This window comes from Eleutherodactylus coqui, chromosome 1 (genome assembly GCF_035609145.1).
Source record: "Eleutherodactylus coqui strain aEleCoq1 chromosome 1, aEleCoq1.hap1, whole genome shotgun sequence".
Lineage (NCBI taxonomy): Eukaryota > Metazoa > Chordata > Amphibia > Anura > Eleutherodactylidae > Eleutherodactylus > Eleutherodactylus coqui.
Window position 1 is genome coordinate 159,176,154 of NC_089837.1, and position 22,014 is coordinate 159,198,167.

General features: G+C 45.1%; 1 protein-coding gene and 1 long non-coding RNA gene across 2 annotated transcripts in view; one reads left to right on the top strand and one right to left on the bottom strand.

The window, feature by feature from the left end:
- The window catches only part of LOC136627384 (uncharacterized), a 183,514-nt gene that overhangs the window by 38,409 nt on the left and 123,091 nt on the right, over window positions 1–22,014 (bottom strand). The gene's annotated exons all lie outside the window — the stretch shown is intronic.
- The window catches only part of TNK2 (tyrosine kinase non receptor 2), a 186,343-nt gene that overhangs the window by 31,994 nt on the left and 132,335 nt on the right, over window positions 1–22,014 (top strand). Inside the window, exon 2 of the mRNA XM_066602391.1 lies at window positions 10,009–10,283. The gene's annotated coding sequence lies outside the window, so the exon portion shown is untranslated. The remainder of the gene's footprint in view (window positions 1–10,008; window positions 10,284–22,014) is intronic.

Genomic DNA, 22,014 nt, shown 5'->3' on the forward strand with positions numbered 1-22,014 from the left:
TGATAGGGTACATTTAAAAACATTGTCAAACATGTTTGAAAGCGCTGTAAAATGCCACGTTTAAACAGACGCCCTTAGGGGTTACTTTAGTGGTTTGGTCTGGGGACTGAATTTACACAGGTGATGTAATTATTGTCGGTGCCAAAGGGTCCTTAAAATAAGATATCCTGGAAACATGTCGGGGTGCCTTGAGGACTGGAGTTGGGAAACACTACTTTATAGGCTGGGGATTGCAGCAGATGCGAAGGACAAAAGATGTCTCAACAGCAAACTCTGCAGTCGTCAGGGGAAGTCGCTGATCTTTGCTGGATGGAGAAGAAGAGGAGAGGGAACGACTCCACTCAGAGAAGACGTCTCCTGTGAGTTACTGGGTTTATGGAGGAGCTGTACTCTCTCCTGATGTGTTTTTTAGGCTACCTAGATATGGGTGAGCGTGATATCAGGCTGAGAAACCCCGCCCGATATCGTGCTCGGCGATATCACGCCGATGTGAGGTGTTTTGCTTGCAAAAACGCCTCCCCATCACTTCTGTGAAGTAGCCGTCCTCCGGTGTGGCTTTCAGCCGCGTTAGAGAATTGTCATGTTTTTCCCATTGTTTGCAATAAGAATCCTTGCACCGCACTTGCGTGCACACTGCGCGATGTGTTTTACTGTTCCATTGAAAACAACAGGCGATGCTTTCTGAGGAATGCGAAAAGAAAGGCCATGCAGCGCTGCTAGGCGGCGTGGGAACGCGTCGTACATGTATACGACTACCTCCAAAAGAATGGCGTTCATATTCGTGTGAGAACCTCGGTCACTGCTCCAGGCTCTCGGCTATCTTTAGTAGCCAGGAGCAAGGAGATTTTACATTTCCCTGGCCCTCCCCAGCTTCTGTGCTTGCCTACGCCATTTTGGCGACGGGCGCATGCACCGAAGCTGTTGAAAGGTTCATGGATAAGGATCCTGTCGGGGAACATTGCGTGAATACCGGCAATCGCGTGACTGTGAGGGGGCTTCCCGCGGCCCTCCATGACAGCTTCAGGTTGTTGACTATCTCCGGTAACCGACAGCATGGAGCTGTCACGGTCAGAGTTAGCAGGGTTTTAACCCCCAGATAAAGCATGTTTTTACGTCCTCGGGGATTAACCCCTTAAGGACACAACGATTTGTGGCGGATTTTCATCTTCGTTTTTTATAAACTATACTTTTTTATTTTTCTGTTGACACGACCATATAAGGGCTAAGTCCTATAACTTTTTTATTTCTTTGTGGACAGAGCTTTGTGTGGGCTTATTTTTTGCGAGACGAGCTGTAGTTTTTATTGGTAGCATTTTGCCTCAGTTTTCTATTTTTTTTTTGTTTTACACTTTTTGCCGTGCAGGATAAAATGCGTTTTCAATTTATTGTATGCATCGTCACGGATATGGCGGTACGAAATATGTGGGATTCTAATTGAATTTTTTTTTACGCCACTATGGGTAAAAGCATAAAAAAGAATTGTTTTTTTTTTAAATATTCTTTTTAACATTTTTTTTTACATTATTTTGATCTTTTTTTACACTATTTGTGTCCCACTGGGGGACTTGCACCATAGCTCCTATAATCGCTATGATAAAGCATTGCAGGACTTCTGCAATGCCTTATCACTTGTATTAGTGATCACAGGCACTGGCAGTACAGGACACCTATAGCTGGCCTCCTGTTGCCATGGTACCCTTCGAGGCTCTCTGCGATTACATCGCGAGAGCCCGATGACATCTCTATAGATAGTGGCAGGGAAGGCGTTAACAGCGGGGGTCGCTTCTCTGATGCACCCCCACTGTTGCTTCAGGAGGCCAGCTATTGGTGGCAGCCGGCTCCCGCTGCTGGATAGCCCTGGATCTCGTCTGATGTCGCGTTATCCATAGGACGTAAATGTATGTCGTGGTGCATTAAGTACCCCTCTGCCAGGTCATACAGCCAGGAGGTAGAAAGTCTATGGGGTGGTCAATAACAGATTCATCCATTTGTGGATGCCCTTATCATTGATGTTAAACAAAAACATTCATTTTAAACTAAAAAACAAAGCAATTTATTTGGAATTTGGTGATTTTTAAATGGATTCTTTGTCAATTTCTATGAGCCCCATAAAGTAAAGTTATGGACTCATGGAAGCTGGGGTGCTAAGCCTGTGGATGTATATATTGTGCTCATTGATATAGGCCAGCACAGTTTACACAGACTGCCATAATTCGCCTTCCTGGCCATTCCCCTCTGTCTGACGGAAAAGCTGCTGTCCCGTTGTATACAGTGGACTACTTGTATGCTCATAATGAAAGGGACCAGTCCTGCCATTATGGGCGCATGCATAAGTAGTCCACTGAAGTCCATGCGAGTGTGCTGTGGAGCAGGGAGGTTTGAGGTAGGTATGAGAGTGACATCCCTGGACTCAGCAACCCAGCTCCTATATGCCCATATCTATAGTGTATGACGGTCATAGGAGCTGACAGTCTCTTACCATCAGTTTGCACGTTTTGCATTATTGTGTCATGTACCATCAGAATTTTACAGACTAAGGCCTCGGTCACACAGGCGATTTTTCGCGCGATTTGCGCATGCGATCGCCGATTTTATAGAACCATTGCTTTGCAGTGGTATTGGACACATGAGTGCTTTTTATGCGCTCGTCCGATTAATTATAGAACAGAAATCTGTAACAGCTGTGACAGAGAAGAATGATGTTTGCCCATTGAATTCAATGGAGCCGGCAATACAGCCGGCTCCATTGAAAGCAATGGGCTGCCGGCGATCGCAGGATGAATTTTCGGGAAGGGCTTAAAAATATAAGCCCTTCCCTGAAAATCATCCAAAAATGTGTAAAAAATATATACTCACCTTGTCCCGGCAGACGGAGTTCAGCCGCCGCCTGCCGGCAGTTCTCCTGAACTGCTCTGAGTAGTATTCAGCAGCCGGGGATTTAAAATCCCCGCCTGCTGAATGGGCTGCCTCTGATTGGTCACAGCCCACACCAATCAGAGGCAGCTCTCACTCACCCATTCATGAATGGGTGAGTGAGTGCTGCCTCTGATTGGCTCAGCCCAGGGACCAATCAGGGGCAGCTCTCAGCTTTCATTCAATAGCTGAGAGCTGCCCCTGATTGGTCCCTGCGCTCAGCCAATCAGAGGCAGCACTCACTCACCCATTCACGTGATTTGCGGATGCGCCCCGTCATGCCCCGGTCACGCGATTTGCGGATGCGCATCCGTCATGCGATCCGCAAAACACGGCAAAAAACGCCTGTGTGACCGAGGCCTTAGGGCTCACTCACATAGGCGCATGTCACATGTATATTTCATGCGCGTAATATGTGGTGCTAAAAGCCCGTTGATTGCCATTAGGCCACTCAATTCTGCGTTTTTTTCACACGTTTGAAAAAAAAAAGGCTCATGCCCTGTTTTTGTACATATTACATGCACTAATATAGGCTATGGGGGTTTAACATATGCAACATAAACGCATTTACATGCATATTTTATCTTCGTGAAAAACACGCGTGTGAGACGCAGACGGTTTACAGCCATGCACGGGAGCCCTTAGTTGATTTTACTACAGGTGGCTTCCTTCTGCTGTTATGGCCGCCTGCAGACGAGCGGAAATCCCGCAACGGGATTTCCGCCGCTCAAAGCCTGCATAGGATTGCGTTAACAAACGCAATCCTATGCAGACGGCCGCGGTTTGGCCGCGCGAAATGTCGCGCGGCAAACAAACGGCGGCATGTCTTATTTTTGTGCGGGGCTCGCCGAGCCTCGCACAGAAATGTCACTCACGCAGCCGGCGGCTCCGGTCTGCACATGCGCCGGCTGCCCCGCAGCCGGCACATGAAAGAGCCGGGGCCGCCGGGCGCGGGTGAGTACGCGCTCATCCCTGCAGGCGCTCGGATCGGGTCCCGCGGCGGATCCGACCCGCTCGTCTGCAGGCGGCCTATGGCTTTTTTAAAATGTGTGGTTTTGTTAATACAGAAACACAAAATATCTGCCCTTTTATAGAATACATTTTTATTGGAACCCTCTCACTGATTGCCTTGTACATTACATTAGCTGTACAGCTGCTGCATTCAGTGTCCTTTATTACAAGTAACAATGGCCGGGACTCTGAGGACTCATGCATCATTTTCAGTGTCTCATAGTGATGTCATGTACAGAGCCTCACTAAATATGTAAAAACACCTTATTCATGTGTTGTCCATTGTACAGTAGTGTCTTTGTTGTGTGTTTAGTGTACACTCATCTGCTTTTCCCAACTGTAACAGTAGAGTGCACACAGTAAAATCAGCCTATTATGCAGTGAAAACAATGTGCATGTGATGGCGATGCTGAGGCACCCTTTATTTTATTGCTATGCCGTGTCCTTGTGCTTATGATGAGGCATTCTGTACTATCGTGCACAGACCACTCACTGATGTAAGCATAGTAATGGCTTACTTTAACAGTTAGGGGTTGAAATTTCCCTGGCATGAACCAAGGTTCATAACTACGGTAGTTTTAATTTCAGAAATCACCATTGTTAACCCCTTAAGGACATTTTCATTTGTTGGGCCTTTTAAAAGGTAATGAAGGGATAATCATAGAAGGTGATGAGAGAAAATAAATCTATTAGTCTTTTTCTCTAGTGTATTCACTCATGAAAATGAAATGTCAGGTGAAATGAAGAGTGATAAAGTAAACTCTCTGTTAATGTCACCAGTGTAACCCAGGAAGAAGTGCAGAAAACCTTCAAAAGATTAAAATTCACAAACCAGCTGATGCCTGCCAATTAGAGATGAGCGAACGTACTCGTTACGAGTACATACGCACCCGAGTACCGCCATTTTCGAGTACAGCAGTACTCGCGCGTAAAGATTCGGGGGGCGCCGTGGCGGCACGGGGGGTAGCAGTGGGGAGTGGAGGGGAGAGAGAGAGAGGGCTCCCCCCTGTTCCCCGCTGCTACCCCCCGCACCGCCGCGCCTCTCCCCGCCCCACGGCGCCCCCAGAATCTTTACGCCCGAGTACTGAAGTACTCGAAAATGGCGGTACTCGGGTGCGTAAGTACTCATTACGAGTACGTTCGCTCATCTCTACTGCCAATGTCATAGATTCCCGGGGTATTAAGGGAATTAAGTAATGTAATGATAGACCATTGCTTCTTATATTTAAGGACTCTATAGTGATGGGATCTGTTCCACAAAATTGGCAAATAGCAAACGTGGTGCCGATATTCAAAAAAATATTTCAATTGGTGAACCTAGAAACTATAGGGCAGTAACTTTAAGCATTATTGTGGATAAAATGCTTTAGGGGTTGCTATCCAGGAATACCTCAATGATATAATAGCTGTATAAATCCATATAAGTGTGCATTTCTGATGGATCAACTCTGAAAAAGCTATCTGATCAGCTTCTACGAGGAGGTAATTTCTTGACTGGACCGGGGAGAGTCATTGGATGTCCTATATCTTGATTTTTCTGAAGCATTTGATACTGTGCTGCATAAAAGATTGGTATATTAAGTTAGAATACTTGGTCGAGGAGAAAATTTGTACAAATGCTTGAATAACTGGCTCATTGATAGAAAGCAAAGGATGGTTATGTACCTCGCTTCCTGCTTTGTGGATCCTTGGAACCAGGATCTGATGGGTGAGGACAGAGTGGCTAGCGAAAATACATTTTTCCATCCCTGCAGTTCTAACCTGATTGACTGTCACACTCTAGATGTCTCTTATGTGTATTGCAGTCACTTCCATGCAGAGCAACATCCTGTCTTATGCTTACGAGACACAATCTTGATGCTCCCCCTGCTTTCTCTTTCACTATTCTGTGCTATCAAACCCATGATGCATGAGCACAACATCACATGAGCAGCTAGAGCCTGTACCATCTCTGCCTGCTGGGAGGACACTGTAATTATCTATATTCATCTAAATAAGCTACAGACCATGAGTAACATCGTCATTATACCTGTGTGACAGGAACGCTAATCATTAGTAGTAACTGTGATAGGAATTTTCGTGCCTCCCCCTAAAGAGCTTGTGTAGTACGGTCCACCACACAGGAATTATGCTTACTTAAAAACTGACTTTCTGAGAGGAACATAAACCCAAGTAAATCTCAGGTGGTCAGCATGGGATCACATGACCCACCTCAGGAGAAGGACTCTAGGAAGTTTCAGAGGGAAAAGTATAACTAACCAAAGTGGTAACAAGGACTTATATATACTGGGGAGTTAGTCACATAATGAATGAAAAATCATTTTACCAGAATGGCTCTTTAAGATGACTCTTTGGGCCAGGAGAAACAAAGATGGCCGCACCACTTCTCTGAGTACTTGATACACACTGTGCGATAGTAAGTATCATTAGCCTAAGACACTACACCTACTTTGATTGACTAATGTTGCCCACATGAGAAGTACTTGACAGTCAAAGCAGCATGCAATGTCTTGGACTACCAGTGAGCAGCATCAGGTTGTCAGAATAGCGGTGCAGCCATCTTTGCTTCTCTAGACCCGGAAGTCAGTTTAAGGACTTTGTAGTCTGAATGTAAAAGCGTATCTGTGGAGTGGAGCCCATGGATACTTTTCTAAGCTAAGTTTTAACATAAACCTCCATTATGGTGCTGGTCTTTACTATAATTTAAGAAAGGTAGAGGTTAGAAGTGCCGGTTAGGCAATATGTGAATAGCATTTATTTTGCATCTTGCTTCCATACTGTTCACTTTTGGCTGGTTTTCTGTTAGCTAAACATAGCCCTGTCATTTACGAGGAGACAGTATTGCCTAAGCTTTGATCATATGTCTACGAGGGATACCAATCATTCCATTTTGATCTCACTCCCCAGGATACTGTATCCACCGAGCCATAGTGTTCTAACTCCTCACAAAAGAAAGGCCCAATCTAGAAGAAATCCTTCTGTGGTCACAGACTTGTGTCCCACAGAACAACAATTCATTGATGTCAGTGACAATATTAGTGTTCTTGTGTGAAAATAATCATAAGGTGAAGATTATGGAACAAAAGTTCCAAGAACCTGGGCATAGCATTGTACATGTGCTGGATAGAGCATTAACGTCAAATTTTGAAATATATGGCCCACTTGTACAGAATTCATCTTCAGTGATTCCACTAAATAGAAATATATACATTGTTGCTTTCAGCTGAAGTCTCAGGACTTTTAGGCCTCATGTCCACTACCTAAATGGAATTGCGGAATCCGCAGCGGATTTTGCCCATAGGGAATCATTGGCCATCCGCGGTCCATTAAATTGATTTTTGCACCCGCGGATGGCATTTGAAAAGAATTGCGTTTTTCACGCGCGGGAGAAAAAACGCGGCATGCTCCATTCTGCCGCAGATTCCGCGTGGATCGGCAACATTGCTATTACATTGATAGCAGTGTGTGCGGATATCTGCATGCAAAAAAATACCATTTAAAGCAAATCCACGGCAGATTCTGTGCGGATTGTATTTTTCTAGTGGACATGAGGCCTTACACTTATAAAACTGTGCATCTTGGCCAAACAGTCTATAACAAAAAATTTCCCTTTTCTCCTGTACAACGTGTTCCTACAAGAAGGTTTGGAGTTCCAGCAGGTCAGCCTTGTGAACTAAATGTGGAGCGGTAGAAAACGTTCTTCCAAACACTTCAAAGCTGAACACTATCAAATCCAAAGTTGCTAAGCTAAAAGTAAGAACCTGTACACTTTTCTAGAGCGCGCAGGGCATCTTCTGAAGTGAACACTGATTATTAGGGGGGTTTCACGCCTGTGTCGGGAGTTCCGCTTTCCTGCTCTGTTCTTATTTATTCTGTGCAGTGAGCATTGGGGCTGCAGCGCTGGACGGGGGCCGCCGGGATAGATGAGTATTCAATTTCTCTTCCTCTTAACATCTGACTAATTTTTATGTCCAGAAAAACCCCTTAAACTACTGCTGAACTGTCCTCAGGATAGGTCAGCAGTAAATCAATAGTTGGTCAGTGGGGGTCGCCACTCTCGATCTCCACCAATATGATGTTTGCACTGGCAGCTGGCCCGGCAAATAGCTCATTTGCAGGGATCTTGAGTAGTGTGCCTCCGCAATCACTACTGATTACCTATCCGCAGGATACATTAATAGTTGAGTTCTGAAAAGCCCATTTAATTACCTCATGCAAAACATGTTACAAATGATTACTCATTGGTTTGTAAGTACTTTTTTGCAGCTTTTTTCAGGCTGCAAAAACTGCAACAGTAAAACACGATTTAACCTGAATATGTGAACATATCCCTCCGTCCCATTTACAAGTAATGATATCGCTCAAAATTCGTTTAAATAAGCAGTGAATCATTCAGTGTGAATGCACAAAAATCGCTCGCTTTTTGTTCGCAGCTTGTTAAAGGGGTTGTCCCGCGCCGAAACGTTTTTTTTGTTTTTTTTAATGGCCCCCCCGTTCGGCGCGAGACAAACCCGATGCAGGGACTTAAAAAAAAAAACGCACAGTACTTACCCGAATCCCCGCGCTCCGGTGACTTCTTACTTACCTGGTGAAGATGGCCACCGGGATCTTCACCCTCGGTGGACCGCAGGGCTTCTGTGCGGTCCTCCTGATTGGCTGGAATCGGCACGTGACGGGGCGGAGCTACGAGGAGCCGCTCTCAGGCACGAGCGGCCCCATTCAGAACAGAAGAAGACCGGACTGCGCAAGTGCGTCTAATCCGGCGATTAGACGCTGAAAATTAGACGGCCCCATGGAGACGAGGACGCCAGCAATGGAACAGGTAAGTGAATAACTTCTGTATGGCTCATAATTAATGCACAATGTACATTACAAAGTGCATTAATATGGCCATACAGAAGTGTATACCCCCACTTGCTTTCGCGGGACAACCCCTTTAAGCTTTTTTCAGTCAGCTTAAAAAACCTTGTTTGCTCACGGGCTTCTCATTATGTGTAAACGCTCCTCGCTCAGTGCTTCACATAGGAAGTGAAGTGCTGGACTAGAAGCCAATGAGTCGGCAGCAAGAATCTCTGGGTAAATGCTCTGCACAAGCGCTGCTGACCTTATCAGTGATGTCAGCACTCATGTAGTCCTTTAAACGACTGTGGGCCCGTGTAAAAGGACCATCAGACCTTTTTTAGGCTCAATGTCCACGGGCAGACTTGATTTGCGGAACCCGTGCAGGAGATCCGCAAATCAAGCTGTCTATAGGGATGCATTAGCACGGGCGGGAAGAAATTGCTACATGCTTCATTTCCCTGCAGATCGCGCAGGGACAGCTTCCATTGAAGTCAATGGAAGCATCTGATCCGCGGCACAGCCACAGCTGTCACTGTGGACGTGCTGCGGATCCGCAGGAAAGTAGGAGATTTAAACAAAAATTAAAAATTGCACTGGGCATGCATCCGGCACGTCGGCCGGCGCGCCCGGACACATCCGCAGTGCTGAATAAAAAAATTCCGTCCGGCATGGAGGAGACCTGCACTGGATCTGGACAGGTAAGAAAATGTCTTTTCCTGTCCATGTCTGCGGGCACGGCAGAATTCCGTTACGGAATTCAGCAGTGGAATCTGCGTGCAAGTGGACATGACGCCTTACTAATGCTATGTCTTGTGTGTACGGTGAGGACACAAGTTCACAATGCCATTGAAAGTGCTCTGTACAGGTGGAGTGGGGGACCTGAGAAGCATTTTCTCTGGTGGGCACAAGAGATTTGTCTTTAGCCTATTTTGTTCTTTTTTTGTTTTTGTTCTTCGTTGTCTTTGCGATGATTATTTTGGCGCTCTGTAGTGTGTGTCAGCTCCATGCCGGCTCCTTACATCAGAAGCTGAAGTACAGGATGCGAGGGAAGAGCAAGGTTTTCTTTGGAAGGCTGAGTCGGTGGTTTGTGTAAAGGGAGTGATGTAAACACGCATCATGACTATTAACTTATAACCACTAGATGTTGTCACACGGGGAATGTTTACTGACTCAGAAGAATGTCAGCTTGTGTCTTATGAGGAAGACGTCTTATGGATGCAATTTCTCTTCTGCTTTTTCTAGGTGTGTTTCTTTGTAATACAAGAGAAGCATTGAAGATTGCTGACACTGATTCCTGCACTCTATGGAATATGAAGATCCTTATTTAAGGTATCTTGGCAATACTTGAGTGAAATTCTACTGAAGAAAAGACGGAAGCTCCTGCCAAAGGAGCCTACAGCCAACTCCATGAAATGCCTAATAGACGTCGCGTGGACGCAGACCACAGACAGCAGATTCTGTGAAAGAACCATTGTAAACAGGAGTGAGGTGTACCGACAGTCCAGGCCAATTTTAGGGTAAGCCACTTTAAGGTCAGGATAAAAATTCTGGCACTTAAATATTGACTTGAGGAAAAACTGTTTTAAAAAAATGTAAATTTTAACAAACAATCTTGCTGCTGTATCATGCGTTATTTAGATACATTATTAGTTCTATTTACCAGGTTTTATTTAGATTGTCTTAAAGGAGTTTTCTGAATGCGTAAAATGTGGCCGAGGGCATGAAATGGTTAAAAACAACAAACTAGGGTTTGTTCCCTACTATCCCAGCGCTGCTGCTCCCATCTTCCTCACAGGTCTTTCTTTACAAACTCGTGCGATACGGTGGCCGTATACATATGTGACCACTGTGGCTAATCAGTGCATACCACTGAGGTCCATGTTTGACTGTATTGGTCACAAATGTATACAGATATGTCACCTCTGCAGTTTGTAAACAAAGACTAGCGGCGAGGATGGGAGTGTCAGTGCTGGGTTGGTGGGGAAATGGAGCGGTAAGTATACCGTAGGCGTGCAGCACACTACTGTATGTGGGACCATGTGCTGTCCTGTGTTAATCCTCGGACAGCACACAGCACCATTATATGGATATGAAGAAATGCATACTGCTGTTTTTTTTCACATGGACTGATGGTCTGTGTAAAAAAACAAAGCAAAAAACAAAACTCATTGCATGCCCTATTCCTGTCTGTATCACGGATGATAGATGGGAAATGCTAATGCATGTCAATGTGCTGACTGTTTAAATTGGACAGCAAACGGACAAATTTCGGCGCCCGAGCCTCACAGGCACAACTCGTACACGTAGTTTGTTGTTTTTAACTATATCATGCCCTCAGCCATATTTTCAAATAATTGAGAAAATCACTTTAATAACACTAATGGGGATTATTTTTCAGTCTGTTCTATGTTAAAATCTGGTGTGAGAGGGTCACAAAACTCCTCTCGTCTTGCAGCTTGTATGTTAAGGGGCTAAATAATTTTAAAGTCTTTTGAAGAGGTGCGAGAGGGGAGTGCGGCTCATCAGTAACAGCTATGAGTTATGGAGTAGTGTCAGAGGACAAACGTTTGCCCTACAGAAGTGAAGCGCATGGACAACAGGACAGAACTGGAGTTGCGGTTGAACCTGTTTCAAAGAATTGTTGATTTTAGAAGCATTTATCATTAGCTGTGTGACATTTTTAAAAATATGTCCCGGACATCAGTCATATAAGGTTTTTCACCACAACTCTGACACCATTGCCATGTTTTCCCCAGACAGTTTTTGCAAGCTAAATAAATGCATGCTATAAAATACACATGTTGTATATGTACTGTAGTTCTCATCCGCATGATATTATTAAAGGGGTTGTCTTGCGAAAGCAAGTGGGGTTCAGCACTTCTGTATGGCCATATTAATGCACTTTGTAATATACATCGTGCATTAAATATGAGCCATACAGAAGTTATTCACTTACCTGCTCCGTTGCTGGCGTCCCCGTCTCCATGGTGCCGTCTAATTTCGGGGTCTTCTTGCTTTTTTAGACGCGCTTGCGCAGAAGGGTCTTCTCCCTTCTGGTCGGTCCGGGCACGACTGGCGTTCTGGCTACGCCCCCTTCTTCGCGTTATCGCATAGCTCCGCCCCATCACGTGTGCCGATTCCAGCCAATCAGGAGGCTGGAATCGACAATGGACCGCACAGAGCCCATGGTGCACCATGGGAGAAGACCCGCGGTGCATCGTGGGTGAAGATCCCGGCGGCCATCTTGGAGAAGGAAGACGTAGGAAGAAGGAAGAAGTCTCAGAGCGGGGATTCGGGTAAGTAATTTTTTTAAATTTTATTTTAACACATCCCTTGGGTTTGTCCTGCGCCAAACGGGGGGCCTATGCAAAATTTTTAAAAAAAGTTTCGGCGCGAGACAACCCCTTTAAGTTTTCTGTACAGCCACCGACCACACGGCCTATTAGAACACAAGGAGTGGCTCTTGCGCTGCTGAACATGAAGCGACTATGTAATATACTGTTGTATTTTTTTTCGTTTGAATGGGCGCCATATAATCCTTCAATGCTGGCGGTCTGCAGCCCCCCCCCCAGCCCCTCCCATAGTGATAGCAGGAGTTTAAGCTGCCAACCCGGCTGATCATAAATGGGTCTCATTTATAAAAACGGGTTTTGATTGTGTCCTCTTTACGTTGATTGACCGCTTAGTATTCCTCTTAAAAAGAACAATATCACGTATCAAAAATGTATTCATATGTTTAAAACAAAAATTCCAAGTCGCTGTCTGTATAAGGTAAAATATTTCAGTGCTGCGGAAGGGCTGCTGATTTTGTCTGCGGATCGATACACAGAAAATCTGCGGCATCTTACAATACTAGTCATGTGAATGAGAGTTTAACAAATTTCATCTACCCGCTATGGAAACATACCACACTAAATTGACTTGTGTGGATTTTCCCAGCGGATTCCACTCTTTTCAATGTATTATGCCCCACAACCTTTCCCTGACACATGGTGCTGCCGGTGAGAAGCATAGGGCATGTTAATCCCTTAAGGCCTCATGCCCCCACGGCCGTGACAGACTCCGCCAGCAGAATATTGCGGCAGAGTCCGTCACGGCGCCCCCCAAAGACCTCATTCTCTCCGGATCCGCCGCTCAAGTCCTGTTTGGCGAGCCGGCACTACATGATGCGCCGGTAGTGACACGGTTGGCGGTAATATGTAATCATGCGATACATCTGCTGTGCTCTGGTAAATTATACCAGAAATGTATGGTAGGTTTGACCTGGCCTACATTAATCTGAAAGCACACAGAGAAGCCTGGGATGTTCTTAATACATAAAGAGGCCCTTCACAGTATAGACTGTATTAAAACTAAATGTTATTGATATAGTTAAAAAATAGGGCTTAGGACACAAATGGATCCCACGTTAAGGGCTCAGTCACACGGGCGTTTATTGCCGCGATTTGCGCATGCGCATGCGTCCGGCGATTTTTTAAAACCATTGCTTCGCAATGGTATCGGACACATGAGCGCTTTTTATGCGCTCGTCCGATAAATTAGAGAACAGAAATCGCAGATCGCACCTATCTGCGATCTGCGATTCCTGTTCTCTTCTCTATATGCGCTCAATGGGGCCGGCGGCAGCAGCGCCGACCCCATTGAGAACATATAGAAGACAAATCATTCTTCTCTGCCACAGCTGGAACAGCTGTGGCAGAGAAGAACGATGTTTGCCCATTGAATTCAATGGAGCTGGCAATACAGCCGACTCCATTGAAAGCAATGGGCTGCCGGCGTGCGCGGGATGAATTGTCGGGAAGGGGTTAAATATATAACCCCTTCCCTGCAATGCATCCTGAAAAGTGAAAAAATAAAAAAAAAGGATGTACTCACCTGCTCCCGGCAGCCTGAGATCCCCGCGGCCGTCCTGCAGTGGGTGTGAAGGGGGTGTGACTCAGGCTTGCCCCTGATTGGCTCAGCCTGAGCCAATCAGAGGCTGATCTCAGTCACACCCATTCATGAATTCATGAATGGGTGTGACTGAGACTTGCCTCTGATTGGCTCAGCGCTGAGCCAATCAGGGGCAAGCCTGAGTCACACCCCCTTCACACCCACTGCAGGACGGCCGCGGGGATCTCCGGTTGCCAGGAGCAGGTAAGTACATACATTTTTTTTATTTTTTCACTTTTCAGGATGCATTGCAGGGAAGGGGTTATATATTTAACCCCTTCCCGACAATTCATCCCACACTCGCCCGCAGCGCTTGCATTCAATGGAGCCGGCTGTATTGCCGGCTCCATTGAATGCAATGCGCTGGACAGCTCCGGCCCGTTTCTAATGAAACGCGGCTAGGAGCAGATTTTCGGGCGATTTTTCGGCGCCAGTCACGCGATTTGCGCATGCGCATCCGTCATGCGATGCGCAAATCGCGTGAAAAAACGCCCGTGTGACTAAGGCCTTACCCTGTATTTGATAGTTAACGACTCAAAGATATGATAATTGAGCAGGTAATGTGAATACCTGGATAAACATGCAACACAGAAACAAAAATGCAAGAATAAGGAAGTAGGTAGGATCCCCCTAAATCAGCAATAAATTCCCAGGTAGTCACATATGAGCCCGAGATGCCCTGTGAGGTTCCCTAGTAATAGGTTTGGTACTGAAGCCCTACCAGGACCAAAAGCCCAGCTGCGGCAGAAGTGACCAAGGTCTGGGCATAGGAGTCTAGCCTACATACCAGTAGAGAAAGACCGACATTGAGTTAATATTTTCAGTAGTTCAAATAGTTAGGTCAATTTTTGGGTTACAGAAGTAATAGATAGAATATTAGTTCATTATAGTTAGATCTTGTTGGTTCAACACGTTTCCCTGGGGGGTAACAGTTCATTAGGAACCCCCATGAGCCTCTTAACCCTTTCCAATCCAATTTTTTTGCCACGCTCATTTTTCCCAGCTCCAATTTATTTTGTGCGGGAAAGAGGTTGGTGGATTACTTGGAACAACAACAGAAAACCACACAAATAAATTACCTAATGATTTTATTAGCACTTTTAGATAAATTAAAACGTTTTTATTTATTTTGACTTATAATTTTTTAGCGCGTGATACTTTTTGAAACAAATTGCAGGATGAAGTCCAGGCTTCCTAGTACATGTTTCACAGTAAGGCCGCCTGCAGATGGCCGGGTCGGATCCGGCTGCGAGAATTCTCGCAGCGGGACCCGACCCGAGTGTCTGCAGAGAGCAGCGCGGGTACTCACCTCTCCCGCGGCCCCGACTCTCTCATGTGCCAGCTACTGGGCAGCCGGCGCATGCACAGAGCGGGGCCGGCGGCCGGTGAGTGACGTTTCTATGCGGGGCTCTGCGAGCCCTGCACAGAAATAGAGCATGCCGCGATTTGTTTGCCACGCGGCTAAATCGCGGCCGTCTGCCTAGGATTGCGTTTGTTAACGCAATTCTATGGCAGCTTCCAGGGGAGGAAATTCCGCAGGAAATCCCGCCGCGGAATTTTTGCTCGTGTGCAGGTGCCCTAAAAGGTGGTTTCTCTCCTTCCCACTTTCTCATTTCTTTTGCTCACTATTATGTGAATAAGCGAGCTGCAAACAGCACTGATCAGCGCTGGATTCTTCATTTACTGAAAGCCAGATGTTCCTTCTCCTCTGCCCTGCTGCCCTGTATTCTCCGACATACAGGAGGGGAGAAAGAACATGAGTGCAGTCAGTAAATGAAGAGCCCAGGGGGGGGGGGGGGGGGGGTATTCAGTAAATGCAGAATGGAGCGCTGTCCAGCTCACTTACTGACATCAAAGTGTGTCGGGTGTCCTCCGGCAGCAGAGAGGGGGAGGGATGCACCTTCAGGCATTCACTATCAGCACTGATAAGCCCTGGGCTCTTCATTTACTGACTGCACTCATGTTCTTTCTCCCCTCCTGTATGTCGGAGAATACAGGGCAGCAGGGCAGAGGAGAAGGAACATCTGGCTTTCAGTAAATGAAGAATCCAGCGCTGTTTAGTGCTGTTTGCAGCTCGCTTATTCACATAAGTGTGTCGGGTGGCCTCTGTCAGCAGAGCGTGGGAGGAAACAGCATGTCGGGTCTGTCCCGACATCGGAGCTATAGAGGAAAATGATGATGTCGGGGCAGCCCCGACAGTGGATTGGAAAGGGTTAAGTTTAGAGAGAAATTCAGTAGTCAATCTCCAATTACAAGGTGATCCACTATCAAATAGATCTAAAGTATGAACCTATATAACTATAATAGATGTATTGTATTGTTGTAGTCTCTGCGTTCTTTCTGCTTGGTAATAATCTAGCAACTATTAAGCTGATAGTGGACAACAAGGTCCTGTCTAACAAGCTATATTAGATACAAAGGTGCTATCAGGTAGTAACCACTAGGCTCTCTATACTAATAGCACAAAAGTGCAATAAATCAGAAATTCACTAACAAGTATCACTGGTAACCAGTCAGTTCTTTATGCTATTATAGGGACAGGAGTAATAAGCTGCAAGTGGGCAACCAGGTCCTGTCAGAGAGACGGTATTAAATAAAAACAAGTGCTTGCAGCTACTGACCACTGAGCTCTCTATACTACAGGTGTAATAACCCTACCTATCGTAAGTGCACTAGCAGATGCCGCTGGCAACCGGTGATCTCTTTTATGCTATTGTTGAGAAAGGAGTACAATGACCCTGCCTAGAAGGTTATAGATAGGAAAGATAAAAGCATAGCCTGCAGCCCTCCTCAATATCATTTCTTCTAGTCGTAGGTTAACGTGGGATCTTTTTGTGTCCTTAGCCCTATTTTTTAACTATATCAATAACATTTAGTTTTAATCCTGTCTATACTGTGAATGGCTATTTAATACTAATAGACTTTTTTTCTGCCCCAGTGAAACCCCGAATACATAAAGAAAGGTGTGCCCCTTCATGTAGTATGCGCACTGTGCGCCAAGGGAAATTGTGGTAAGTGCGATGTCGGGAATGCCAGGCTTAGAAAATTTTCCCCTTCATAAAACTCCTTATGACCCATAATGAATATATCAAAAGTCGTTAAGGGGTTAAAATTCATACCCAATTCTTTTTGTCCTGGTAGCTTCTTAAAGGGGTTTTGTGATTGTGCAAACGATGAGCTGACAAACGTTCATCTATCAGCTGATCTGCTCTCTTATCGGAGCATAAAAATGCTTGCTGGTAGGCCGCAGATCTACACAAGATCGCTGCATGGGGTTAAATGATCATGTGAACGATCACTTGTCCCCATAAAGCCGATCACCTGCGTTGTTGGAATTGCAGTGAGCAAGCACTGATGGAAATGCTTTGTCGAGCGACCCTCGTTACAGGGGGATGATACTCAGCCCATGTCAATGGGCCTTTATTCTCCCCTTCCCATGCAGAACAGTGCATGCTTGGCGATGCCGAGGGTACATGTGTTTGGGGGAGTCCCATTCAGCTTGCACCTATTGATGTTATATGGACACCTTTATGGTTCAGTAAACTGCAGAAAGTAGTTAGAGCCGATGGATAACAGCATCTGAATATAGAGCAAGCAGGTGGACGACCGTTCTTGTACAGTACATGCCCTTCATCTGAAGCTTGTTGAGAGCACAAATAACCGAGAAAGGTATAGAGTGAGGTGCTGGGTGGGGACTGTATCCTTTAGGTTCCTCCCTGTCTATACTTCTAGGTCAGAGGAATTATGCCTGCGGCATGCAGGAAGTTGGACCGCATTCCTAGGAACATTCCAGCGAGGGTGCCCACTGAGTACAATTCTGCTTAGCACTACAGGTTGCATTGATGGTGTTTGTGCTCCTCCTGTGTTGTTGTTTCTCAGTTCATTTACAGCATACAGTGCTCAGATTATACCTGCATTCTCTACACTACTCATGCAAGGTGCTGTACACTGAATTATGTCTTTGTTCGTTCATTAATTGGGAGAGTTCAAGCATGTGCCTAACAATCAGGTATGATTTCTATTAAAGTCACACTAATGCAATATTTAATTACGGATGAATGCTGATTGAATTCTTAAATGAATTCTTTTTTGGAGATCATGTGTTTGGCATTCTGACCAGTCATAAATGAGAATTCATAGTAGTTATGGATTTTCAGTCGTCTAATATTCTCATAGGAGACAGTTTGTTATTTTATTCAAGCTCAGGACTTTGCTTACAAAAGATCTTGTGCTGCAAGAGATCTAATGTTTTTTAGAAAGAAAATCGCTGGCTGTCTTGTCCAGTCTTCAATGAGAGTTACATAAAATGTAAAAAGGTTGTCTGAGTTATGCGGTTTCCTGCGCTTGTAGTATTTCTCTAATAACATAGCAAACAACAGTAAGGCCTCATGTCCATGGGCAGAATTGAATTGTGGAATCCGCGCGGATGATCCGCAGTTCAATATGCCCATAGACATTCATTGGGCATCCGCAGGTAATTAAATACCTGCGGATGTCATTTTATCCTGGTGTGCGGATCACATGCGCGGGCTAAAAATCGCAGCATACTCCATTTTATGCGGTTTCCCGCACGGACGGCTTCCATTGAATTCTATGGAAGCCATTCCATCCGTGGCACTACCACGGATTACACTGTGGCCGTGCCGCAGATCCACGGGAAAGCAAGAGAATTTAAAAAAAGAAACATGCACGTGCATGCAACCGGCGCGCCTGGGCGCATCCGCCATACAGAAGTGTCCGGACAGGTGAGAAAATGTCATTTTTGGCCTAATGGCTGCGGGCATGGCTGTAAACCACTGCGGGATTCTGCACTGGGAATCCAATGCGTGCCCGTGGATATGAGGCCTAAGGGTTCATTCACATAGGTGATTTTCTTTCGCAATTTATGAACAATTGCGATATGGTCAGATATCACACATGAAAATGACCAGTTGTTTTCAATTATGTAAACTCATTGGCAAAAAGAAGCAAGCACCTAGAAGAAGTTGTCAGAATCAAATGAAACTTTCTTTGAGTGACTGTGATTACAATATCAGAGAAAAAGGATAATTTATTGCAGAAAAATGAACACTTGAAAAGAGGCTCCAGTCCCTTGTTGTACCGCCTTTAGCTTGGATGTAAGATGTGATACGGGTGGGCATGAAGACGCACAGGTCCAGTATGGTCTCCTACGGCATATAGGTCCACATTTGCTGTAACTGAGCCTTTAAATCATGCACTTGTAGGCTGTTGAAGCTGCCATTTCAGATTGCCCCATACATGTTCCATTGGTGATAGATCTGGTGACCAGGCAGGCTACGGAAGTGTGGCAATGTTGTGGAGGCATTCCTGTCTGATCAACTGCAGGAGCGATCGAAGCATCGCATGTTCAGGTCCCCTCTGGGGACTAAAGAAGAAAAAATAAAAATAAGTTTTAAAAGGTTTTAATAATTATTAAAAAAATAAAAGGTAGTATAAGTTTACTCCCCACCCCCACCTTTTGCCATATCTATATATATAAAATAGGATGTATGTGTGTATGTGCCACCATAACTCATAAATGCCTGGAGCAATTTCAACCACACTTGGTACATATATAACTCCTCCCCCAAAATCTCTGCATGGGATAAGACAGCCCCACTACCCCTGTGGGGAAGGGGGAATTCCCGAATTGCACTTGAGCAGATCACTTTAACTCATGAACGCTTGGAGCAATTTCAACCAAACTTGGTACATAAATAACTCATCCCATTGGGACAAATTTGGGGGGGATAATACAGCCCCACTACCCCTGGGAGAAGGAAGGGGAGGCCGGAATTGCACTTCAGCAGATGTTTTTTATTTCACAGTCTTATCTAACACAGACGACCTCCTCCTGATCATACACTAATCTATTACACAGACGACCTCCTCCTCATCATACACTAATCCATTACACAGATGACCTCCTCCTCATCATACACTAATCTATTACACAGACGACTTCCTCCTCATCATACACTAATCCATTACACAGACGACCTCCGCCTCATCATACACTAATCCATTACACAGACGACCTCCTCCTCATCATACACTAATCCATTACACAGAAGACCTCCTCCTCATCATACACTAATCCATTACACAGAGGACCTCCTCCTCATCATACACTAATCTATTACTCAGACCTCCTCATCATCATACACTAATCCATTACACAGACGACCTCCTCCTCATGATATACTAATCCATTACACAGACGACCTCCTCCTCATCATACACTAATCCATTACACAGACGACCTCCTCCTCATCATACACTAATCCATTACACAGACGACCTCCTCCTCATCATATACTAATCTATTACACAGACGACCTCCTCCTCATCATACACTAATCCATTACACAGACGACCTCCTCCTCATCATACACTAATCTATTACACAGACGACCTCCTCCTCATCATACACTAATCTATTACACAGACGACCTCCTCCTCATCATACACTAATCCGTTACACAGACGACCTCCTCCTCATCATATACTAATCTATTACACAGACGACCTCCTCCTCATCATACACTAATACATTACACAGACGACCTCCTCATCATACACTAATCCATTACACAGACGACCTCCTCATGATATACTAATCCATTACACAGACGACCTCCTCCTCATCATACAGTAATCCATTACACAGACGACCATCTCCTCATCATACACTAATCTATTACACAGACCTCCTCCTCATCATACACTAATCCATTACACAGACGACCTCCTCCTCATGATATACTAATCCATTACACAGACGACCTCCTCCTCATCATACACTAATCCATTACACAGACGACCTCCTCCTCATCATACACTAATCTATTACACAGACGACCTCCTCCTCATCATACACTAATCTATTACACAGACGACCTCCTCCTCATCATACACTAATCTATTACACAGACGACCTCCTCCTCCTCATCATACACTAATACATTACACAGACGACCTCCTCCTCATCATACACTAATCTATTACACAGACGACCTCCTCCTGATCATACACTAATCTATTACACAGACGACCTCCTCCTCATCATACACTAATCCTTTACACAGACGACCTCTTCCTCATCATACACTAATCCTTTACACAGACGACCTCCTCCTCATTATACACTAATCTATTACACAGACGACCTCCTCCTCATCATACACTAATCCATTACACAGACGTCCTCCTCCTCATCATATACTAATCCATTACACAGACGACCTCCTCCTCATCATACACTAATCCATTACACAGACCTCCTCCTCATCATACACTAATCCTTTACACAGATGACCTCCTCCTCATCATACACTAATCCATTACACAGACGTCCTCCTCCTCATCATACACTAATCCATTACACAGACCTCCTCCTCATCATACACTAATCCATTACACAGACCTCCTCCTCATCATACACTAATCCATTACACAGACGACCTCCTCCTCATCATACACTAATCCATTACACAGACCTCCTCCTCATCATACACTAATCCATTACACAGATGACCTCCTCCTCATCATACACTAATCCATTACACAGACGTCCTCCTCCTCATCATACACTAATCCATTACACAGACGACCTCCTCCTCATCATACACTAATCCATTACACAGACGACCTCCTCCTCATCATACACTAATCCATTACACAGACGACCTCCTCCTCATCATACAGTAATCCATTACACAGACGACCTCCTCCTCATACAGTAATCCATTACACAGACGACCTCCTCCTCATCATACACTAATCCATTACACAGACGTCCTCCTCCTCATCATACACTAATCCATTACACAGACGACCTCCTCCTCATCATACACTAATCCATTACACAGACGACCTCCTTCTCATCATACACTAATCCATTACACAGACGACCTCCTCCTCATCATACAGTAATCCATTACACAGACGACCTCCTCCTCATACAGTAATCCATTACACAGACGACCTCCTCCTCATCATACACTAATCTATTACACAGATGACCTCCTCCTCATTATACACTAATCCATTACACAGACGACCTCCTCCTCATCATACACTAATCCATTACACAGACCTCCTCCTCATCATACACTAATCCATTACACAGACAACCTCCTCCTCATCATACACTAATCCATTACACAGATGACCTCCTCCTCATCATACACTAATCTATTACACAGACGACCTCCTCCTCATTATACACTAATCTGTTACACAGACGATCTCCTCCTCATCATACACTAATCCGTTGCACAGACGACCTCCTCCTCATCATATACTAATCTATTA